General features: G+C 44.8%; 1 protein-coding gene across 8 annotated transcripts in view; it reads right to left on the reverse strand.

The window, feature by feature from the left end:
- NPAS2 (neuronal PAS domain protein 2) overlaps window positions 1–25,889 on the reverse strand; it is a 191,373-nt gene that overhangs the window by 162,624 nt on the left and 2,860 nt on the right. For 2 of the 8 annotated variants that reach the window (XM_036873518.1, XM_036873509.1), the window contains exon 1: window positions 20,023–20,043. The exons of 4 other annotated variants lie outside the window; for them this stretch is intronic. The gene's annotated coding sequence lies outside the window, so the exon portion shown is untranslated. Of the gene's footprint in view, window positions 1–3,436; window positions 3,602–20,022; window positions 20,044–25,889 lie in introns of those variants that run through there. 2 more of the 8 variants (XM_036873517.1, XM_036873508.1) reach the window with 2 other exon arrangements.

A 25,889-nucleotide genomic window follows, 5' to 3' on the forward strand; every position in this document is an offset into this window, starting at 1 on the left:
CTGCAGGTGGCTTTCCTTGCATTCACCTCCACAAGCAACGCCATGGAAGCCCTTTTCACATCCCTAGGGATCACCTTTTAGTACTTTTTTGATAACTTAATTGAGGAAAATGATCTTATCATTTTTATTTGCACTTCCTCGATTCTCAAGAGACTGTTTTCCCATTAACCATATGCCATTCCTTTTTGTGCAGGGCAATGGACTCCTTTAGTGCACTTGAAATTGGTGGAAGCGTTTGGCAGATGACGGGAATCTATGTTTTTAATTAGTGCTGATGCAAGTGTTTCTTGGGCCAGAATTGGAAAAATTCTGGATTAGAGGGTTAGTTTTAAAATCTGTTCCTAGGGTTTTTCTTATACCGGTGATTTCATTCTTTTCGGCAAACATCCTCTCTAGATGTAGCCATCTTTACATTTGGATCACTTTTTAATGAAGTACAGGAGTTTAAGTCTAATCTGTCAATATTTTCTTTTGCGGTTTCTTTTTGTTCTTCTCAGCTTAGAAATTCTTTACTCTCAGAGCTTTGCAAAGATTCTTTTTTCTATTTTTCTCCTGCTTTTCAAAAAAGCTTCACTGTTTATTTGGAATTTCAATTGGCTATTTAGGGTAAAGGGAGGATGTAAACTTTAAATTTTGTTTTTCAAAATGTCTAACTACTGTCAGCAAAAATTTGATGGAGGCAAAAAGAGGCATCAAGAGACATTGAGGGAGGAAGAGATTATTCTGTGTGGGTCAGAGAAAGTGGCTAGACATTTTGAAAAACAAAATTTAAAGTTTACATCCTCCCTTTACCCTAAACTGACAGTGGGGCCTCGGATGGGGGCAGAACCGTGCCCTGCGTGCTCTCCTTCTCCCCTACCGCTCTCCAGGTTTTCAAAACCTCTTTGTCCCGCACTTTAGCCTTGAGAAAACTCCTAGTACCCGAAGACTTCTGCAACCTTGCTTTAAAGTAAAGTTAAGAATTTAACAATTTTAATTTCTTCCTACAGATGATTAGGAAATGCATTATAATATGTAATCATGCTTTTTAAAGATACTCTGTTATATTAGGTATTATAAAGTCATATTTATCACTTTCTAAGAATCTTGTGATTTGAATTATAGTTGAGGCAGAGATTTTTAAAGCTGAAGAGACCCTTGGGATCATCTACCTGTAGTTCAGTCCCCACGAGGAAGTTGATGCCCAGAGACATAAAATCCGCTGCTCAAATTCCTGCAGCCAATGGGAGACAGGGCTGGAATTCACAGCTGTCTCTGCTTACGACTGTGTTCCTCCCACTGACGTGCTGTCACCATCCTCTCCTTTCCAGGACTTACTGGTGGTCACAATTAAGCAGGAGGTGACAGTTTATTTAAAGACACTATTTATGGAGTCTTAATTACTTTTGTTCAGGCTCTCAGCTACACAAAACAAAAACACCCAACTACCCTCCAAACCAGAGACAGGAGAGCTGATTTTCAGCTGATGCACCCCATTGGTCTAGAAGAAATGCTTCTAGAAGAATCCACCTAGAAGACATGCATCTAGAAGAAACTCTTCTAAAAGAATCCACCTAGAAGAAATGCATCTAGAAGCAATGCTTCTAGCAGAATCCACCTAGAAGAAATGCATCATGTAACAGCTGTTGGGTAAGGAAACTCACTATGTTCCTCTCCCCGGTAAGTCTCTAAACTCAGGTTGCGCCTAGATTAAAATGTGGGAGGAAACTCATATTCCTGAGACAAACACACGGGAAAGGCTGTCAGATGACCTGCCACGGATGGCCCTGTGTGCTGACCGTCTGCCCGGCCCACGGACTTGTGGCCAAGTGGCTCAAGGCAGAAGTATGAGTGTCAAGGCAGTTCGGAACAAACAACAACAAGCTTTTCCCCAAACAGAATTATTTTTACCAGTATCCAGTCTAAAGTTAAGTAGAGAGAGTCTTATTGGACCTATGGGCACATTTCTTGACCACGTGAATGTTAAACTAAAATAATTCCCAGCTCTAGCTCTACATGTTCACTGAGTAGAGGGAACTGTCTCTTGAGGTGTCTCCAGCTCTACGGTCTCTGATGATGCAAGGAACTCTCTCAAACACCCACATATTTAAGAAAAAGATCACTGTTTCAACCCATGATGGCATGTGTGTATGTCTATCATTTGCCAGGATGCTTTTGAGAAATAGCATATGCTCTAGATATGGAAGTAACCATGTTAAGGTGACCTGACTTATTAACTCTTTGCCAAATTGGGGGGTGGGAGGGGGAATTCAAGGCTCTGCAAATTCTCTTTTCACTGTCTGTTGAGTTCGCTTGGAGCCCAGAATGGCAACGACTCAAGCTCTGATTTGGATCTTGACCATTCCCTGTTACTATAAGAACTTTTCAGGGCATTACCTTCCTAAGTGTGATGCAGGTGTTTCTTCTAGAACATGATCTATGTGATGCTGAAAAACTGCACCCGAAGAAAAACCACGACTTATGAAAAAAATAGGGTTGGAGCAGACCATTAAGGACCCATGTGACTTTGTAACTAGAATCTCGCAAAATCGACAAAAATCCTCGTAAGAACATGAGCCCAGCTGAGTCTGCGGGCCCATCGGAGGCATTGCGGCCCCCCACCTGTACAGGCTTCCTCCTGGAGCTTGTGCCTCCTCCTTGGGGAGGAAAGTCCTTAAAGACGTTCACTTTTTAAAGAGACTAGATCCATCAAGATTAAAAATCTGGCTCAGGGGTCCCCTTCCTCAGCAAGCCTTTGTTTTCCTTCTTGTAAGCACGAGGAGGACATGTCTTCCCAGTGTCTTTGCACTTACAGCTCTCCAAACACAGCAGGGAATAAAGTGGTTCTTGAAGCTACTAAATCAGCCACTTCTTGCTCCAAAAGAAGGCACTTCTACACTATTCTTGGCTTTTTTCTAAAGGTCTTCATATCCTACTAAGGCTTTCTCATTCCTTGTGAGATCAAGGCACAACAGTTAACATACAGGGGAAAATCTCACACCGGCCAACCTAAGCTGCGAGACTTACAGACATCACGCTTTACTGAGGAGTCACCCATGAGCTCACTGGATTAAACAATTTTTTAAACCTACTTATTTATTTACTGTGGTAAAAATATATAACATAAATTGACCACTTTAACCATTTTAAGTGCACAGTTAAGTGGCATTAAGTATTTTGTTACAGTAAAAAAAAAGCAAGTCTGCTAAAAATTTATTAAAAAAAAGAACTCCAAGATAAGAAGGTGATCATAAATTATTTTTACCACCATCATCCTCCCTGTTTTTTCACTTGTCTGTCCTCAGATTTAGCTCTAGGAATAGCAAAGCAGCAGCAGCAACCATATATGCAATAGTTTGGCCAAATTCCAGGAGAGGGTCCAATGATCATTATTTCTTAGACTCCAAAAGCTTGAAGGGTTCTGAGCTAAATACACTCATAGTAAATATTTCTTTACCTTTCTAAGGTTATGTTCTGGGGGAAAACCACAGAGAAACTAAATGCCTTGACAGCATGCAGGTGGAAACTTCTAGGGTCAACGCAGGCTTGCCGTGGATGTCTGGTGGCCCAGGTCCAAATCGTGGCTGTGTGACCTCGGGCAAGTAGCTGAACCTCTCTGGGCCTCAGTGTGCAAGCTATAAAGTGAGGGTAATATGAGAGGCAGAGGAGTTAATATATTTAAAGCATTTCCAACAGTGAATGTCACACACTAGTCCTCCCTAAATAGCTAACTATTATAGAAAGGCCAAGACCCACCAACCAAAATATTTCAGGTGGAGGACTTATATATTTAAAGCATTTTTATTTTGTGTGGCTGAACTTCCAAATGACTTATTCTCAGAATTCACAAAAATACTTTAAATAACTTAAGGACATGAATAATTGTTGTTCTTTCAGTGACAAAAATAAATACTCTTTTTGAACTTAAGAAAAGGTTTATTGTTATTCTTGGTAGTCAATGGCACAAGAGTTGTTATTAGGAGAGAAGAAAAACTTGACAGCTTTGACTAACCTCCTACATTCAGAGGATGTCATTTAATTGTAAAAGCGCAAACACACACAAAGGCAAGAGAAGAGATGCCTTTTTAAAACCATCTCTTCTTCAAAACTTGCAGATGTCTTTCAAAACCCTACAGAATATTTTTAGAGTCTCTTTAGAAACTTAAATACTTTAAGCACATTTGATATAAAACTTAATGTTATAAACTCTGAACACATTTTTCTTTAAATTCTAGAAAAGTCAAAGATTCCAGGATCGTCACTGGCTATCCATGATGTCACCACCTAGGAATTTTCTGTAAATGCCCAAGCAAAACACACACCAAACATATAAACAAAAAAATATGTAGAGCTGATTCACTTTGCTCTACAGCAGAAACTAACACACCATTGCAAAGCAATTATACTCCAATAAAGATGTTAAAAAAAAAAAAAGAGGAAAATGGAAACTGGGAAAAAACAAAACAAGGGGGTGGGTGGGGAACCACCTTAGAAGACCCCACGTGGTCTGCCAGGATGGAGTGGTGGCACCGAGGGCTGGCATGGACCCTGCCAAGCCGCTTGGGGCAGCATCCGTCCTCCTCAGGCCAGATGCAGCGCGCAGAGTAGGGAGGCCACGGCATCAAATTTCCAGGAGTGGCAAGAAATTGACTAAAGAAGGAGGAGATTACTAAAGAGATTCCAGAGCCATCTGGAATACTCCATTCCTGGCCAGAGAACCCTCTGCCATGTCATGGCTGAGAGCAGGGGTGAAATGACACATAAGAGAATCTTTCATTGTCAGGGGAGTCAGCCAGTCACTACCAAAGCGGACTGAAAGCTGGGATGGGGCTGGCCCTGCCTGATGCACCGTGAGCCCCTCAGAGAAACAGCTCGCTAATGTCAATCCCAAGTTTAAGACACGGCATGCAAATGCTGCAGTGTCTACGGCCCATGACCAGGGACTCAGCTGACATTCACCAGGCTGATGTCAGTGGTCACAGTGTGGCCCTGCCCAGCGACCACTGGTGGGGTCTGAATGCTGCTACCTGGTGGAAGCTAGTCAGCCCGAGAGCCCCGGACCAACAGGTGCGCTGGGTTTCTTACTTATTTTTAGCCAGCGTTAGTTTGGTACGGAGCTACTAAATATCCAAACCAACAATGGCCAGACAATATGTAAAAACAGAACTCTGACCCACAACCAGCAGCAATCTGCCCAGGAAACTGACCCATCATCTACAGTAACCAGCCCAGGAAGCCAGCCTGCTATGCCTTGTAGGAGGTCAGACCATGATCTTTAGCAAAAATCCAAAAAGTCAAACAACCCCTATAACAATCAGCCCCAAATGGCTAGGATTTGATTAATAACTGACAGTACCCCTAATTTCCAACCCCCCACTTCCAATTTAGGAACTACTAGAGAAAGCTAAAATACACACCCCTGGAGAAAAGGGAACCCTCCTACGCTGTTGGTGGGAATGTAAGTTGGTGCAGCCACTATGGAAAACAGTATGGAGATTCCTCAGAAAGCTAAAAATAGAATTACCATATGATCCAGCAATTCCACTCCTGGGCATATACGCAGACAAAACTATAATTCAAAAAGATACATGTACCCCTACGTTCATAGCAGCACTATTCACAATAGACAAGTCATGGAAACAACCTAAATGGTCATCGACAGAAGAATGGATAAAGAAGATGTGGTACATATATACAATGGAATATTACTCAGCCATAAAAAAGAACGAAATAATGCCATTTGCAGCAACATGGATGGACCTAGAGATTATCATACTAAGTGAAGTAAGTCAGACAGAGAAAGACAAATACCATACGATATCATTTACATGTAGAATCTAAAACATGGCACAGATGAACCTATCTACAAAACAGAAACAGATTCACAGACACAGAGAACAGGCTTGTGGTTGCCAAGGGAGAGGGGGTGGGAGAGGGATGGAGTGGGAGTTTGGGATTAGCAGATGCAAACTAGTATATATAGGATGGAAAAACAACAAGGTCCTACTGTAGAGCACAGGGGACTATATTCAATATCCTGTGATAAACCATAATGGAAAAGAATATAAGAAACAGAATGTCTATATGTGTCACTTTTTATAACTGAGTCACTTTCTTGTACAGCAGAGATTGGCCCAACGTTGTAAATCAACTACACTTCAATAAAAATAAAATAAAATTAATTAAAAAATAAAATACATACCGCTAGCCGTTCACATAGGGTGCCCAGCTTCTCCTGAGCCCATCTCCAGCTGCCCTAACAGCCTCCAACCAGGGCACCCCTGGAGGCTTGCCTTCTTTCCACCCTAAATCCTTCCCACTCCTCCGCCTGCCCTTGAGGCTCTGCCGAAACACGAGTGATGGTGGCTGACTGCCTCGCTTTGCCAGCTCTGAGTAAATAGCCTCGGCTGGTCCTTATCGGGTGGGTCTTCATTTATTTCCACAGTCCAGGGTCTCCCGTGCCTTCCCCATCCTTGCCTCCCTATCTCCTTCTCCAATCAAAGCGGCATCAGGAGAATGAATACATTTCCACAAGGGGTCAACCACTGCTCTGGAAAATGCTGCATCTACAGAACCAACACAGAGCATCACAAGACAGTCTCTCCTTACTTCCAAGTCGTGTATGTGACTTTCCCACACAGCATCAATGGTGAATTCTCACTCATTTGAATTGGAGCCACTGGAAGCTCCTCTATACTCATCAAGTAAGAGGGCTAAATGAAAAGGAAAGATATTAAGGAGTTGTTTCAAAATGCACCTTTGGGCCTGAGTGTATCCATACTGTACCCCACAACTTCTACCTGTAGAGCCAACGGGGTATCACGCAGAACGCGGTCCATAATCATCAGGTCCTCAGCCCCGCTGGAGATCGAGTGAGCGAAGACAGGTGAGCTTTTCAGTAGAGTCTGTGCACACCTCATGCTTCTAATTCTCCGAAAACTGGTGTCCCGATTATGAAGTATGAGCTTAAGGAGAATTATCAAAATACTTGCTGATCTGAGCCCCCGAGTCTCCAAGCATCCTGGGTGAAAGGGCCCTCGGGCTCCTCCAAGCACCGAGCCTTCCCATCCCAGCCCCCCGGGTGCCTATCCCCAGCGGCGTCCCAGCACCAGCTCAGCGCCTGGCACTGTGGGAGCCTGGGAAATGCTGGGTGGGTTGGGTAAACTACTTTACTGACTATGGACCTAACGACACAAACCATAGGTTAACTAGGTCAGAACTAAAGAAAAAAAACTATCTTTAAGGCAAGGCTCTGGCAAGACGGGGAAGCTGACGTGACCTTCTGTGTGAATGTCAGGGTCGGATCAGGCCGAACCAGACCAGGCGGGCCTCTTTCTCTTTTCTATTCTGGGGTATCTGACCTCCTGAATCGTCTACCTGTGTCTCCCTCTGGGGAATGTAGGACATTGGGGCTGGAGCTGCTTAGTTCTGGTGTGGCTTCACAGGACCCCATCTTGCCACCTGTCTGAACAATTCATTGATGGGTGAGACAAAGGATGGTCTGAGAGCAATTTCATTCACACAGGAGCCCTTCAGAAGCCCATCCATTTTCCTTGATAAAGGGATCCTTTAGACTCCTTTATAAATGTCATCTATTTCCTTAACAGACACAGAAACTTTTTTTTTGTAATTAAAAAGAAGTTAAGCATGTTTTCACGTTGAGCCTGTCTCTAAGAATTAGCGACGCATCACTAATTATCAGAGAAATGCAAATCAAAACTACCATGAGCTATCACCTCACACCAGTCAGAATGGCCATCATCGAAATGTCTACAAATAATATATTCTGAAGAGAATGTGGAGAAAAGGGAACCCTCCTACACCGTTGGTGGGAATGTAAATTGGTGCAGCCACTATGGAGAACAGTATGGAGGTTCCTTAAAAAACTAAAAATAGAGCTACCATATGATCCAGCCATCCCACTCCTGCATATATATCCAGAGAAAACCATACTTTGAAAAGACACATGTACCGCAATGTTCATTGCAGCACTATTTACAATAGCCAAGACATGAAAGCAACCTAAACGTCTATTGACAGATGAATGGATAAAGAAGATGTGGTACATATATACTCAGCTCTAAAAAAGAATGAAATAATGCCATTTGCAGCAACATGGATGGACCTAGAGATTGTCATATTAAGTGCAGTAAGCCAACAGAGAAAGACAAACATCATATGATATCACTTATATGTGGAATCTAAAAAAAAGAGATACAAATGAACTTAGTTACAAAACAGAAACAGACTCACAGACATAGAAAACAAACTTATGGGGCTTCCCTGGTGGCGCAGTGGTTGGGAACCCGCCTGCCAATGCAGGGGACACGGGTTCGTGTCCCGGTCCAGGAAGATCCCACATGCTGCGGAGCAGCTAGGCCCGTGAGCCACAACTACTGAGCCTGCGCGTCTGGAGCCTGTGCTCCGGGACAAGAGAGGCCGCGACAGTGAGAGGCCCGCGCACCGCGATGAAGAGTGGCCCCCGCTCGCCGCAACTGGAGGAAGCCCTCACACAGAAACAAAGACCCAACACAGCCAAAAAAAATAAAATTAATTAATTAAAAAAAAAATGAAAACAAACTTATGGTTACCAGAGGGGAAAGGGGGGTAGGGGAGGGATGAATTAGGAGTTTGAGGTTACCATATACAAACTACTATATATAAAACAGATAACCAACAAGGGCCTACTGTATAGCACAGGGAACTATAATCAATATCTTGTAATAACCTATAATGGAAGAGAATGGAAAAAAGAAGATATATTTATATATATGTATAACTGAAGCACTTTGCTGTACACCTGAAACTAATACAACATTGTAAATCAACTATATTTGAATAAAAATTAAAAAAAAATAAGTTAAATACTGGAGTTCAAAAAGCATTTGAATTTAAATTATTTTTCTTCTTTTTCTTGACATAAACATCAAAAAACAGCAGAACATGGCTTAGGACCATTTCAACAATGAACAAAATTCAGTATATAGAATAAAATATCTCAAACATACTGAAAAGTTACATTGAAAAAATTGTTAACATTTACCTGAACTGTCCAAGCACCTTCCCATAATGAAGGCACTGATTACTTCTTTATCTAGATATATATTCCCTACCCACCCCCTCCAACCCCCTGTTTGGCTGTAACCTGATTTTTATGTGTGTGTGTGTGTGTGTGTGTGTGTGTAATAGAAGGACGCTTTATAGCCAAAGATTAAAGCTGCAGCAAAGCAGAGACTTTGGACTTTGATCAGAAAATGTATTAAATTCCCAGATGAGGCTGATCAAAAGTGGGAACACCAGGAGACTGCAGCATTTTTTCACTCCTTTCAGGAACAGCTTGGGGCAGAGTCATTTCATTAGAACCGTACTTTACTATTAAAGAATCCAGCTACAATTTGTAGAAATTGGCTGTTTACTGATGTACAGGGTCTCTCTGGTAAAAGAAGGAATGCCAGTGAGGTCACCTGGATTCACCTGGTCCTGCCGATGTACCCTGGGCGCTGTGCTGACCCAGCTCCCTCGGTGTTCAGACACGTCCTACAGACAGGGACCCAGGGTTCTCTGGGCCAGCGAAACACCCAGTTATACGGACCTGTTTGTCAAATTGTGCAGGGTCTGAGATGTTGCCCACTCACAGTTATATGCTTTATATAAATGAACACTGCAGAAACACGAGGCAGCCGGAGTGGCCCTGCAGTGTGGGCCCCCAGACCCAGATCCCTGGGCGTGGTGATGAGAGCCGATGGGAACTTTCTACACGTGCCGATGACACCCCAGCGACGCGGGATGGAAAACAAAGGATTCTGCCTGCTTTTGTGCAGGAGAGAAGCAGGTGCCTCCCTCCCTGCCTGGAAAGGAAGGAGAGAAACCTTTGCTCCTTTGAGATGGGAGGGAAAGGACCCTGGGTTCTTACCTTGACCTTTTGGAATGTAAATAAAATATCTCTGGAAGTCAGAGAGTCTCCTGTGTCTGGGTTTTTATGACCTTGAGATGTTTCCAAAGTCTGGGCTTCATCCCTTTGGGCATGTAGATACCCAGGGAGACTACACTCCAGTTTTCCTGGCACCTGGGGGCTTAACTCCGCGAGTGTGTGTGTGTGTGTGTGTGTAATTCTGCAGGGTCAGTCTGGCTATTGACTTAGTCCCTGGGCACAGCCATCGGTCACTGGTCCGGCCTGTCTCCTACACAGCCCTGTAGCAGTGCCAGCTACACAGGTAGGGATTATGATCGCTGGCTTTATCTAAACATTTCATACTTTTTCCAAAATTTTCATAGGTATAATTGGCCTGAGCAAACATGTTCACTGTAGAGAACAGAATAGTGACAACTAACTGCTTGCCTCCTGTACTGCCAGCACAACCCTAGGGGCTCTGCATATAGCATCTCAGCTAATCCTCAGAACGACAGCAAGGAGTAGGAACCGCCATATCCCCACTGGACAGAGGAAGACGCGGAGGTTCTGGGTGTTAGCCACTTTCCTAAGTTGCACAGCTGGCCGGGAGCAGAGCTGGATTTGAACCCAGGCAGCCTACACACCATCCCCATGACTTGTAAGCACTGTGTTCTACCACCTCCCCACACTTCTGTTTGGCAGAGAGATCACTCCTTTCATTTTGCCATGTTCTAACTGAAATGGAATCAGACCATCCGTTGTCACGTGCTCTTTCCACTCAGCCTATGTGACCTTCTCCGATGGATGTAGTTCGCAGTGTTCCTTGCCCCGCCGCGATGGGACATGTGACTTCACAGGCACCTGATGTTCTCTGAGATATCAGATCTGGAATTCCAGATTCTGAACCCTAAAGCCTCAGGAACATTGGGCTGAAAAGGATTAAGACAAGAAGAAAGGCTGTAGCGGAAAGATTGTCCAGTGGCCACCAGGAGGTAGATGGTTGCGTTTTGAGGAACCAGGGCCTGTGAACACAAGTGGATTAGCCCTTGGCTGAGGAGAGCACTTAATACAACACAGGATCTCAAGGACCCAAAATGACTAAATGATGTAACTTTATTTACTTGTTTTAACTTTTTATTTTATATTGGAGTATAGTGATTAACAATGTTGTGATAGTTTCAGGTGCACGGCAAAGCGACTCAGCCATACATATACGTGTATCCATTCTCCCTCAGACTAAATGATGTAACTTTATTAAAGTGGGTCCCATGACCCAGTTCAAATGAACAGAGGTTTTCTGTCCTTCGGTTCAGTTCAACAAACACTGATGGAGCATGTCTGCTACACAGCAGCTCCTGCAAGACAAAGGGGAAATTCTGATCTCCACTCCCAGGGACCTACAGTCTAGTGGGGAGACAGCCACAGAAGCTGGTAACTTCCAAACTGTAAAAGCTAGATACTGCCACGAAAAAGACATGCAAGAGGTTCTGGAGGACTCCAGAGCACACCCATTAGACCCCCTCAGGGAAGGATCCTGGAGGCCAGAGCTGAGTCCAAAAGGGTGAACAGGAGTCAGCAGGTGATAAAGGCAGGAAGGGTGTTCCAGGTGGGGGGAACAGCATGGGCAAAGGCCCGGGGGTCTGGAGAGGTGAACAAAATAATGCCATTAACTTTTGTTTTTCATGTAAACTATCAAAATATAGACACCCCAGATATAGACGAGAACAGTTTGCCTTAACATCCTTTGCATGTACTAACAAGGCACAGTTTTCAATAAATCCTAAATTCCATCAAGAAGAAAAAAGTGTTATTTAAACATTCAACAGCTGTTTTAACTACTGTTCAAAGACTATCTTCCTGTCAGAAAGTGGGCCTTGTATTCTCAACTTCTCAGAGGATGCAGAGAAATAACGAACTTCCCCACGGGTAAAAGGGGCTAGACCAGGGGTCTGCTGGCCCTGGGGCCACTACGCCCTCTGTCTCAACTCACTGAGTATGCAAATTAATTGTCAAGGAAAAGAAGTTAAATCAGTGCATGCAATCATGAGAAAGCAAATTGAAAATGTTTATTATTATCCATCCAACTTAACGGGAATCATACAAATGAGCTAAACCAACGGTGGTGATCTGGGGACTTAAACTAGGCAGTATTTGTCTTTTCTTTCACAGCTGTAATCCTGTTCCTGTTTGTAAAAATGATCAACATGTACACTGAAAGGCAGGTGGGCAAGAAAGGGGAGGGAGGTGAAGAGAAGCAGACAATGACCTCAGGACATGGGGCTGAGACCTGCTTCCACGCTGGCTCTGCCATTGCCCAGGTCCTGCCTCAGTTTCCCCATCTGTGACATGATGGTGTTAGTGGCCTGAGACTCTGAGGTTTCCTCCAGGTCTATTGTCCCCGACTCTCCTCTTTGGAGGACAAATTCCCAGGGAGACTCTGCCACAAGAATCCAAGTCTCTTCCACACCATCTTCTCTACACGCGCCCAATTTTTCTTCACTTCAGCTTGAAGAGGAGAAAAGGACCAGTTTGAAGGAAATTCAGTTTATCTTCACTCAGATTAGAAGCTCACCCCAGATATTTCCCAGAAGTTTTCTGATAGTTACTGAAAGCGGAAACTGCTGAAGTAAAATGTAAACTGTCTTAAAAAACGGCAACCCATGGTTAGGTATAACAAAGAGATTAGGATAGTAGGATAAATGTGGCAGTTTACAATCTAACTTTTAGACAGAAGATAAAATAGATCCACTATGAGCCTCAAGTTATCTGAAAGAATTCTTCATTCTGCCTGAATTCAAATGAATTCCAGTTTCTTCTTTGGCTGGGGAAAAAAAAAAAAAAAAAAAACTCTTTGGGATACTAGGTTTGCCCTAGAACATTAATTAATTCTGGAAGGACGGGGACCCACTGCTGAATGACTCAGGTGTTTGGGAACATCATAATTTCCTAGAAGTAGCAACACAAGGGCTGCCACCAGGCAAGCTTACACTAAAGGGCTCAAAGTTATTCTTGGTTTTAATTCTGGATCCTGAAAAATCTGCCCCAGAACTAAGAGAAGCCTCACATTTCACAGACCTCATCTCATGTTCTTTGTAAAGTTTTTTTTCGTATTTTGGATCAAACTTTTCACCCTCTGGGAAAGCTGGGGTGAACCATTCCTCCCAAACTCTGTATACCTCTTTCCACTGACACCATGCTTGGGGTAGGAGACCCACCTTCATGTTAGGAGCAAAAGGCAAGACCAAAGAAGCAGGAAAGCGTTGAAACCAAGATGCCAAAAGTTCTGTGTGTAGGGAACTGATGAAAAAGGGAATTTACTTGGCATAGCCCACCCTTTGCATAACTGGTACAACGCAGTACCCCTTGAATCAGAGTTAACTCCTCGCCCTATCAGTTCATGGTTGGTCCTGACAGCAAGTAATCCCAAGCCCACCATCTCCATCCTCATCGTCGAAGGCACATGTTTAACTTGCCATCACCAAAATACCTTCCTAAATCAGTTTGTTTTTAGGGACCTCCCTGGCGGTCCAGTGGTTAAGACTCTGTGCTTCCACTGCAGGGGGCACAGGTTCGATCCCTGGTCGGGAAACTAAGATCCCACCAAAAAAAAAAAAAAAAAAAAAAAAAAAAAAGAATGCTAAATCAGCTTGTTTTTAGAACTCTCTGAACTGATACACAGCCCAGAATAATTCAGATGGATGTTATTAAAGGATGGTGGAGAAAAACAGAAATTTCTCGGGTAGGGTAACACACTCATTCTGAGAAGGTGCTGGATGGATAATCCTTCCTCTTTGGAGAGAGTGTGGTACAAATCTGAGCAAAGTGGCTGGAACACATTTGCTTTTGCCTGTGCCTATGTGTGCCAATCCTAGGACAGACCGAATTATCGTACAGATGTTTGTGTTGGGGTTTTGCTTCTGTCTCCATAAATGGTGGGGACAGAAGGACAGGCAAGGATAGAACTGATCCAACCCAGCCCACATGGCGAGCCCAGCCCCTCTGCCTACAGCTGCCCAAAGGTGGAGGGAGATGGGATTGGGGTTTTCTGGACCGCCCTTCATAAGTTAAGTGGACCGGCTTTGTAGATAGTTCCCCTGGAGTCAAATCAAAAAGAAACGACTTAGAGGAGCCTTTAAAAGCCTTTAATACCTTTCCTGTATCTATTTTCTTTGGCATCTGCTGAGTGCTGAGGTTCCTGCCTCTGTGTGTGTGTGTGTGTGTGTGTGTCAGGGGTGGAGGGGCACACTTCAGGTTAACCCAGGTGACTTCCAGGAGGCTCGTGCGTCAATAAGGTAGCTGCTGGTTTTCTAGGTCCGGGATGATGAGGGTCAGGTGAAAGTGTTTTCGCAAATGTGGTACCAGGCGGCCCCTACCTTTTCGTGCTGACTCTATGTTGAGTTCGGCCAAAGAAAGATGTCCCTGAGTCCAGACAAAACGAGGAGAGGCGGAAGGAGTGTCCTGATTTAAGAGTCCTTATTACAGCAAAAGAAACCATTCTGAAAAGCAGGTTAGCTACTAAAAGATGGCAAGGAACAGAATAATGATTTTGCCCTAAAAAAGATTTTCCTGCCAGCCTTCCTCTTCGTGCCCTCTCGCACACGGCCTCCTCCTCCAAAGAGCCGCATTGAAAACGGACCCCAGATTGGAGTTGTTTTCTACTCCAGCAGCCGCATGATAACCTCATACTCAAGAAAACCCACTTAAAAAAAAAAGTCACATGTAAGATGCTTAATTCGTTTTATACATATCCTAGCTTCTCAGAAGTGGCATTTCAGAAAAAGTAAATAAAACCGGCTGTTCTATTTTTGGTCCTTCTTTAAAGAGCTACATTCAAATTCCTGCTCTGAATGTCCCTGTGATAGTCTCTTAACCTCTCTGAGCCTTGGCGTCTCGTACACAAAACGGGGATCAAACAGCGCTTCCCTCCAGAGACTGCTGTCGAATCCAAGGCACTAATGTGTGCGACAGTGACAGTGGACACAGCCCTGACCCCAGACCCGATGACATTTTACCTTGCCTCATGTGTTAAGGAAACGTGATAAAGAGAGGCCCAAGCGGCGCAGGTGACAAAGTTAAGGCATAAAAGACGCGCAGGTGGGAAAGTCCTACCGTGGACCCCGGCCCCCCAGATGTGAGAAGCACTTTGGGAAGTTGTTCAAATAAAGAGGCATTTCATCCTTCATCCTGGAAGTGAGCGAGTTCTGTGCTTTTATTCTGTTTATCTGGAAGGAAGTCGATGTCAGCAGCTACAAGAGCGAGTGGGTTCCAGAAGTGAAACGGGACAGTCTGTGTCCTGCGTGTGCTTGTTCCTCCATTCCCAGCAGCCCCGGGACTCTGACTCCCTTATCTGACTGTCACGTTGGAGAGCAGATTGCATGGTGCTCCGAGAGATAGGACGGATCTGGGGGGAGGCTGACCGTTCAAGCTGCAGGCATTCCCCCTCCCAGTACTTCCGGGCGTGAGTGTACTGGCCGAGGCCGGGGAAAGCCTCATCCTTGCATTGGCTGGATTTCAGCTGAGAAGCAACATCCTCAGGTCTCAGGGAAAAAGGGAAGCACAGAACCTCCTGGAAGGGTCAGCAGGTCTGCCTGGCTGCAGGACCTGGGGCTCCAGGAGCAGGGAGAGGCCCCTTTGCTTTCTGAACCTCTAATTATCATCTGGAAAAGGTGAGCTACCTTGCGCTGGATGATCTCTGAGGTCCTATCTTAGTCCATTCTGGCAGCTATAACAAATGACCAGAGACTGAGTGGCTTAGACGACAGAATTTATTTCGCATAGCTCGGGAGGCCGGACATCCAAGATCAAGATGCCAGCGTGGTCAGTTCTGGTTAGGATTCACTTGCCACCTGCAGGTGGGGGCCTTCTTGTTGTGTCCTCACATGGTGGAAGGAGGGCTACTGAGCTCTCTGGCCTCTTCTTATAGGGGTACTAATCCCATCCACGAGAGCCCCACCCACATGACCTAATCACCTCCCAAAGTCCCACATCCAAACACCATCACATTGGGATCAGGGTTTCAACATATGAATTCTGGAGGAGGCACAAATATTCAGTCCATTGTAGGTCCTTTCCTTTCATCTTAAAGCCAACTGATTTTTTAAATTAATTTTTATTGGAGTATAGGTGATTTACAATGTTATGTTAGTTTCAGGTGTACAGCAAAATGAATCAGTTACATATATACATATATCCATTTTTCTTTTAGATTCTTTGCCCATATAGGTCATTACAGAGTACTGAGTAGAGTTCCCTGTGCTATACAGTGGGTCCTTATTAGTTATCTATTTTATATATAGTAGTGTGTATATGTCAATCCCAATCTCCCAATTTATCCCTCCCCTGCCCTTTCCCTCTTGGTAACCATAAGTTTGTTTTCTACATCTATGACTCTATTTCTGTTTTGTAAATATAAGTTCATTTGTACCATTTTTAAGATTCCATGGGACTTCCCTGGTGGCACAGTGGATAAGAATCCACCTGCCAATGCAGGGGACATGGGTTCAATCCCTGGTCGGGGAAGAGTCCACATGCCGCAGAGCAACTAGGCCTGTGCACCACAACTACTGAGCCTGAGCTCTAGAGCCTGCATGCCACAAATACTGAGCCTGCACACAACTACTGAAGCCTGCGTGCCTAGAGCCCATGCTCCGCAACAAGAGAAGCCACCGCAATGAGAAGCCAGCGCACCACAACAAAGAGTAACCCCAGCTCGCCACAACTAGAGAAAGCCTGCGCACAGCAACGAAGACCCAACACAGCCAAAAATAAATAAAATTAAATCTTTTACAAGAAGAAAAGATTCCACATATAAGGGATATCATATATTTGTCTTTCTCTGTCTGACTTACTTCACTCAATAGGATAATCTCTAGGTCTATCCATGTTGCTGCAAATGGCATTATTTCATTATTTTTAATGGCAGAGTAATATTCAATTGTGTGTGTGTGTGTGTGTGTGTGTGTGTGTGTATATATATATATATATATATATATATATATATATATATATACACATACCACATCTTCTTTATCCATTCATCTCTTAATGGACATTTAGGTTGCTTCCATGTCCTGGCTATTGTAAATAGTGTTGCTATGAACATTGGGGTGCATGTGTCTTTTTGAATTATGGTTTTCTCTGGATATATGCCCAGGAGTGGGATTGCTGGATCATATGGTAGCTCTATTTTTAGTTTTTTAAGGAACCTCCACACAGTTCTCCACAATGAAAACCAACTTATTAACCAGAATCGGTGTATTTGTGTGTGTCCAGTCCAAAGACTAAACTCCTGGTTCCACTGAAAATCAGGAGATCCTTGCTCTGTAAGGAATTCTGACACAGGAGGAAAGTCACAGCATTCTTCCAGGGTGGTCAGAGCTGAGTCCCAATTCCACAGGCCAACCCTCTTTAGAAAGAAACAAAAGGTCACAAGAAATAGCACATCACATTTATCATGGGGAAATGCCCCACACATCCCATAAAATCTTAGAATTCATGGGAACATGCTGAGTCTATTTGATTTAGTTTGAATTTTCAGGCACCAAATGTTTTCAGGCTACTTTGTTCTTATAAATGGCAAAAGCTTTCGAAAGCAAACTGCAAGCCCAAGCCACTGCCAAGATGTTCCAAGTGTTTGGCTTCTATAGTTGAAGGATTTCACTTTTTCCCATGACGTTAGCTTTCAAGAGAACACTGGCCTATATTGTGTTTTTAATTGCTAGCATGTACCTTGTGTGAAAGAAAACCAAGTGCTTCATTCAAAAAGAAGTCACCTTGGGGCTGGCATTTACCCAGCTGGGTGTGGAGGAGCTTGAATGACGAGCTGGTCACAACAGCAAGTAATAAGAAGAGTACTACAACTTTTCAGTTTTATGGAACTCTTTCACAAACATTCTCTCTTCTTGGTTTTCCCCCTTCAGTATCAATACCTCCCTGTTAAGATGAAGAGACTGAGTGTGTATGTGACTTGCCGAGGTCACTTGGCCACAGCGACCGTGTCAGGGTGTCAGGGCTTTCTGCCGCGGGCCACAAGCTTTTGTCACTAAGTCATTGTCAAATGCTGCTGACTCACCATAAAAAACACTGAAACAATGCCATTTGCAGCTACATGGACGGACCTAGAGATGATCATACTAAGCGAAGTAAGTCAGACAGAGAAAGACAAATATCATATGATATCACTTATACGTGGAATCTAAAATAGGACACAAATGAACTTATCTGTGAAACAGAAAGAGACTCAGAGACATAGAGAACAGACCTGTGGTTGTCAAGGCGGGGAGGGAGATGGTGGAAGGATGGATTGGGAGTTTGGGATTAGTAGATGCGAACTAGTATACAGAGCATGGATAAACAACAAGGTCCTACTGTAGAGCACAGAGAACTCTATTCAATATCCTCTGATAAACCATAATGGAAAAGGATATGAACAAGAATGTATATATATGTATAACTGAATCACTCCACTGTACACCAGAAACTAATACGACATTGTAAATCAACTATATTTCAATAAAAAAAGAAAAAAATGCTGCTAACCTGTACAGCGATGGCCACCCCATACTGTGATGTAAAATCAGGTCATAGGTCAATGCCGCCACATGGGAGAAAACGGCTGCAGGCTTTTACAAGTATCTCATATAAACAGGTTGCAATATACATACAGGAGCTGCCAACCTGAGATGTTAGAAAATACAAACACAGCCTCAAGTGAGTTCCTCCTAACGACGCCACCCCACAGCCTGAGGGATGAGACCCTGCTGCTTAACAGAGACAAGAACTTAAGACACGTGGCACGACGGAAACCAGGGTTTGCTCCATAAAGCAGAGGTTAGACAGCTGGCCACTCTGAACAGCTGACCGCTGCAAACACAGCACAGTTTTGGAGAAACTGGGAACACAGAGGGAACTATTCTTCTTTGTAAAATACAGGCACGCCCCACAAGTTCCCAGGTCTTTGCAGAAAGGGGCCATCCCAGCCTCTGGAGCTGGTCAGCTGCAGCTTCTCCTGCGTGCTTGGAGAACGCCACCAGTCGAGGCCGGGGGAGATAAGAGAGGGGGGAAACAGGCCACTCCCACCCAGTAACTCCATATGGACCCGACGGCACCGGTCCAGATAAATGGGCACAAGCTGGGCGGCTGTCTCACTGCCCAGACGTGGGTGTCTTCTCAGAGCACAGGGGATGGCGGCCTGGCGCTGGGCAGCCAAGGTAGAGGCACTGGTTGAGGACCTGCCAGGGCAGATCCAGCCGGGGGAACCTCCCAAGGAAGTGCTTGGACACCCAGGATGAAGATGAGTGATGAGCTGCCCCCAGGTGGGGAGGGGACCGGAGCTGCCAGCGGCCCCCGTGCAGGAAGCCGGGCGCTGCTGAGCTTCCTTGGACACTGCTGAGCGGATGACACCTGCTGTTTGGCAGCTGGGAAGCCAACGTCCACGGTCTCCTCTCGTTTCTTCCACTGAGCCCTGCGATCGCCTACCTGCCGGCCCTGCACGAGGTGTGGGGTGCAGGGGGCTCGCAGACCAGCCTGAGCCCAGGCTCGGGCACAAGAATGACGCGCACACACGTGGACCAGGGCAACGATCTGGGACGCCGGGTCCAAACCGAACTGTTAGAGAGTCATGGCTGCAGCCCTGCCCGGAAGCGTCCTGTTACTCACCTGAGAGCAAGGGAAGGACTCAGAGCCCTGAGAACTAAGCGTCAGCCTGCTGAGGGGTGAGTGACGGCCAAGAAGGTGAAAGCGCAAACCTGAGCTAGTGGAGAAGTCAGGGCTGGGATGTGAGATGCAGGGGAGGGGGTCTGTGCTCATCAAGGCCACCTTCATTTAACTCTAAAATCGAGGGGTCTTGTGCTTCCCCTGGACACAGCCTCCTAAAGTGGAGCCTTTCCAGATCCAATGAAAGTAAAGGTGACAGTCACAGGGCGGAGGTTTTTTCTGAGCTGCCACCCCATGCTGGTAAACCTGGTGTGTGGAGGTGAGTGACAGACTCCCAAAGAGGGACTGTGGCGCGTGACAAGTGCTTCCAGGATCCCAGGACCAGGCAGAACGAGGCCGCCTCGCGCCCTCAGTGTCGAGAGCTGAGAGGCAGAGGCTGGAGTGGACACACTGCGGGGAAGTCCCAGAAGTGGCTTGAAAATCAGAAGCTCTCTTACCTCAAATGAAATCAGTTCGTCTTGAGCCATGAATCCAAGTGATTATTATCAGCCAAGGGCTACACAGGATCGGAAATAGAAGAAAGTTCTCTAGCTGGAGAGATAGTAAAACCTCGACAAAACCCCCGTGCAAATTTGCTGTGAATGAGTTTCTCTCTCTGACAATCAACGTAAAGGGGAAGAAAGCCTTGGTGAGGTCAAGAGTAATCTCTGCTTTGGGTCTTTGGAGGAACTGATAGTCCAGAGCGACACAACAATTCATTCTTAGCAACATTCCACCCCACCACAAACACACACCAACACTGGGGGTTTTAAATTGTTTTCATAGTTTTAGTAGAACATGATCTCCAGGGAAACAGGCATCTTATGTAGTAAATGATGATGACACCAGGGGCCAGGTCTTTTTTTTTGATTTGTTAATTCCTTTTTTTTTTTTTTGAGGAATTCTCTTTTTTTTTTTTTTAGTTTTCTTTTTTTTTCCTGCAACAAGAGAAGCCACCGCAGTGAGAAGCCCGAAGCCAACTATACTCCAAATTTCATATTGGAGTAGAGTTCATTAACAATGTTGTGTTAGTTTCGAGCGTACAGCAAAGTGATTCAGTTATACATATACATGTAGCTATTCTTTGTTTTTTCCTTTTTTTTCGGAGCTTGGCATGCAGGATCCTAGTTCCCTGACCAGGGATTGAACCCATGCCCCTGCAGTGGTAGCACAGAGTCTTAACCACTGGACTGCCAGGGAAGTCCCCATGTATCTACTCTTTTTCAAGTTCTTTTCTCATTTAGGTTATTATAGAATATTGAACAGAGTTCCTTGTTGGTTATGTATTTTATATATAGTAATGTGTACATGTCAATCCCAAACTCCCAATCTATCCCTCCCCTGGACCCTTCCCCTCAGGCCATGTCTTTTGTAGATGGTACAAATGGGAGTGTTGATGTGGAAAATCCATGATTTGTTGGATCAACTCAGCAGCCGGATGGGCTCTTCCCTGTCTCACTCCAACCCACCTCCTCCCAAAAACTTCTCAGGCTGCGAGGCAATGTCTAACCCTTCCCCCACTCTGACAACATGCAGCCTGACTATTCACACTGCGATGTGTACACCTATCATGCTGCCTATTTCTTTCTTTTTTTTTTAAAGGGCATACAGTTTTTTTAAAATTAATTAATTAATTTTTTGGCTGCGTTGGGTCTTCATTGCTGCGCGTGGGCTTTCTCTAGTTGCGGCGAGCGGGGGCTACTCTTCGTTGCGGTGCGTGGGCTTCTCACTGCGGTGGCTTCTCTTGTTGCGGAGCACGGGCTCTAGGCGCATGGGCTTCCGTAACTGTGGCACGTGGGCTCAGAAGTTGTGGCTCACAGGCTCTAGAGCGCCTGTTCAGTAGTTGTGGCGCATGGGCTTGGTTGCTCCATGGCACGTGGATCCTCCAGGACCAGGGATTGAACCCGCATCCCTGCATTGGCAGGCGGACTCCCAACCACTGTGCCACCAGGGAAGTCCCATGCTGCCTATTTCTAAATAGGCCTTAACCTTGCAAAACGAAACAGAGGAAAAATTGAAGCCTTCTAGTTCTGAAATTGAAATAATACTGGTATTCTGTAGATAGCACTAAAGATAAATCTGAATTTCACTGAAATGGGCTATTAGTGAGGATCAATGATTAGGCACCAGACTCGAAATGGAATTACCCTGTCCCTGGGAACTTCCCCGAAACATTAGATTTTCTTCTCTGAATTAAGGCGAAAAAATGTGATTAACATGTTTTATGTGTTTCATCCATCCCATTTGCTTTCCTGTCTTCTCTTGCAGAATTGGAAAATTTCATACAGCAAACTCATATTTCCGCTCTGCTTCACAAAATGCACGAAGTCTTTGTTTAAATGACTCCTGTATATTCAGAGATAGACGTCTGTCAGAGTAAAAACTGTGGATCCCAGAAACAACAAAGCTTCTTAGAAACGCTTGGGCAGCCCACTGTCTGACTGGATTGAGGAGGGTCTGGAAGGCTGTCTCCTCCAAGTTTCCTTGGAAACAGATCACTGGAGGGGTGTGTCTCCTAACACCACTTCAGGACTCTTTGGAGATTACTGCAAGGTTGATCATGTCTAGTTAGTTTTCATGGAGAGCCTCCATTTCAAATATTCTCTTGTGTGTCCTCACAAACCACTGAAACACTCCAAAAACAATTATCGTGGCCTATTACACAGCCATTAAAATCATGTTTACCCGGAATATTCAATGAATTGGAGTTTGGTTAAGACATGGAGACACAACACCCTTCCATACTGTGTTACTCATATACCTAGCAGCATCTATCAATCTTTCAAAGAGGCGTGCCCCTTTACCCAGGAATCCTCCACTGGTAATCCCTGAGAAAAATCTGAAATGTACCTGAAGCTATACAGATCAGGAAGTTAATACAAGCAATATTTGCAATAGTCAAGAAGTGGAAAGAAAGCACAATAAATGTTTAACAGTAGGGAATGGGTTAAATGAATTATGTGTCAGCCATACTTTTGAATATTACTATGTAACCTTTAAAAAGAATAGATATAAGAAATGACCAAAAAAAACACCTCATGCCACACACAAAAAAGTCACTAAATAAAACGCATAGAATTAGCTCTGTTGGTTTAGAAAGAAAATGTACATGTATGGGTATATACGTAAATGCAGCGAAAATGACTAGTAGGTTATACCCACGTGGCTAACAGCAATCACCTCCTGAGAGGGGTGGAGAGCTGTGGGATGCGTCAGTTAGGATGCTTTTGGCTACAACTAACAAAACACCCAACTCGACCTGCTTTAAGGGGTCAGGAAGGCTTCAGGTCCCAAACGTCCTAAATCAGACTCCTCTTGGGTAATTCGGAAGGTCAAGGGCACTGTGGAGGCCCCATTCTTCACCTTTGCATTCTTCTGCAGGTCAGTTGGGACCTGGCCCAGCCTGCTCTGGTGGCTGACGGCTGCCCCACTTACAGGCATTGTGTCCATAAGAAGAAAAGCTGCCGCTTCCTCCCGCGCCTCTTTTTAAGAGTCAGGGAAGTCCCCCCAGTAACCCACCCTCATGTTTGATTGGCCAGGATGAAGGCCATCTGCTCACCTCGAGCCTATCACTGGCGAGGACAACAGGCCCCGCCCCATGGTTGCTCAGCCAATCAGGATTTACCCCTGAGACATGTGGACTAGGATTGACTCCTGAGCAAAATCAGGTTTCTACCCGGCGGAAAAAAGGGGGTGATGATTAGGTAGGGCCAGACAGCAAAGCGGATCTTTTTCTTTTTACTAAGAAGTGGTTGTGGATTACTTGAAAATTTTAAAAGATTATATTATTTTTAAAAATCTAACATTAAAAAAAATAATTTTAATGCATAGAAAAAAGACTGAAGGGAAACACACCTCGAGATTGTGGGTAATCTTCATTTTCTTCAGTCTTTTCTACATTTGCCAAAAATTAAGTATACTTTTATAACAGAAAAATAACTTTTACAATGTTCTCCAGTTCTCAGTATTTTGACTTTCAAAGGGGCCCAGATATCCCTCAAGACATTGCACAGCGCCACTTTGGGTTCAGAAGAGGCTGGAAGTATCGTGTAGCTCGGCTCTGTCACCTGCCTTCCTTTAGGAGGGCTTGTGTCCACCGGAAGCCCAGACGATTTTCAGGGACCTGGGACATAACCCTCCACGGCCTTCAGCAAAGTAACGAAATGCATAAAGTCAGGGCCCTGGGTCCCACCTCCTACCCTCTGGCCCTACCTCTGCTGTGATCTTCATTTTAAGTGTTCAGATGCTCCTTGCCCCGCCTTCCCTCCCTTGTTACCATATCCCCTCCCCCCAGGTCTGCTTTGGCTCCAATCACTGCTCTACTTGTCCTTCCCTCACACATATCACAGGGTCACACAGGCCGTTGCCATTCTCTTGCACTTGGTTTTCAAGGTTTATTTGGGCAGGGCATGGAGTTAGGAGTGGGAGCAGAGAAATCTCCTTTGCAAATAATAAGTGGACCTCTCAAACATACCTGTAAGAGCAACGTGGGCTGAAGTATTTAGAGGGCTACCCAGATTACCCCTCCTAAAATCAGGGTGAAGGAGACCGCTACCTTGGAACATCCATCTTCCCCAGACGTCAGGAGGAAGCTATCACCTCAGACCATGAAGTATAAAGCGCTGGGTGGTGAATTCCCACCCACCCCGCACTGCCTTCAGGGAACTCAGATTAAACTGAAGAGGGCTGATGGATGGCTCTGACCCTTAAAAGGGCCTGGTCAGGGACACACCAATGCCCTTCCCTCCAAAACATATTTTTAAGGCGTGCCTGATTGCCACAAACACCAGTCGGTCTTGATCAACAGAACCTACAGGGTGAGTACCAGGAACAGCCTCAGGTAAATATATTGCTAGAAGAGTATCACCAAGGCTCACCAGAAGCCAGGGCCCTGCAGAAGAGTGGAGATGTGGGTGCTTCCCATCATTCCATTTTGCATCCCATTAACTTGCACAGCTGCCTGCCCTCCATCCCCAGGCGGGGTTCTCTACTGCCGACCTTGGGTTTGTTGATTAACCAAATGGAATCTCTAATTGGTGAACTACAGACAAAAATATTTTTAGGAACCTCTTCTTCCTCCTTGCCTCGCAGCCATCAGCAGTAATAAAAGCAATCCCTTTTGTTATGCCTTACATGTGTCCTTCACTGGTCATCCTACCAACTTGACGAGGTAAGCATTATTCCCATTATTTTTCTGACCAGGACACTGAGGCTCAGGGAGGTTAAAAAAAGTTGCCCCAAGTCACACAGTAGCTGAGCACGGAGGCTACCCCAGGTCTGTCTGATTTCAATATCTGCATTTTATTTCCTGGCGAGTCACAGAGCTTTCCATTTAAAGAAGACTAGAGATCAAGGATGACCAATGTGAGAGCCCTACCAGAAAAACCCCCTTTCCTCGGGCCCTCTCTGGCCACACCACTGAAGAGTGGTGTTCCAGGGCCTCATTTCAGTCTAGAAAGAATCTCCCTTCCTCATCTTAGCTCCTTGAGGGCAGGGAAGACCCATGTGCTTTCTTTCCCTGTCACCTGGGCCTACTACACAATAGATGCTTGGTCAACACAGGCTGAACTGAATTAAGAATATTCCAGAAACTTCTAGTGTGTCACAGCCTCCAGAGCACCTGGGATCTTGTAAGAAATGCAGAATCTCAGGTCCCAACCCAGACCCAAGGTCCCCAGACAATCAATGCCACACGCTATAAAGTTTGACACGGGATGTTCTGCACCCTCCACTTTTTTTTTAATATACCTTTGTTTGTTTGTTTTTTCACACCAACGTAGAAGATAAACTTTCGTTTCTATTCCAAGTCATCATACGGAAACCACACATTGTCTTATGACCCACAAAAATTCAAGTGATCTCTGGGGGAACTTTACCCAAGAGATTACTTTGCTTAAAATGCCAAGTGGTCCCCAACCTCAAAGAATTCAGCGAGAAACAGTCGCGCCTTAGGTAAAGACTGCATTTAAAAAAAATTCCCCCTTTAAATATGTTCACATTTAGTAAGTGTTTATTTAGTGCTCTAAGGTGCTATTAATCATCTTCAGATTTAAACTAGAATTACTCAGAGTTGAGTACCCCATTAGCATTCAGCAATTTCTACCCTTTGGATAACTGTCATCGACAAGTCAGCTCATTTCCTACACCTACTTATTACTGAGCACTGATGATGAACAAGGCCTCCGAGGGATGAGATGCTGGGGGGAGTATGAATGTGGCAGTCCCTGACCTCCTATCTTTGCTACACATAGAATGAAGATCAGGAACATGCTAGTCAAATATTTCTGTAAGCAAATAATGCATATCATTTCCACTATTTAAATGC

The sequence above is a fragment of the Balaenoptera musculus genome, chromosome 13, assembly GCF_009873245.2.
Source record: "Balaenoptera musculus isolate JJ_BM4_2016_0621 chromosome 13, mBalMus1.pri.v3, whole genome shotgun sequence".
In the NCBI taxonomy this organism is placed as follows: Eukaryota; Metazoa; Chordata; class Mammalia; order Artiodactyla; family Balaenopteridae; genus Balaenoptera; species Balaenoptera musculus.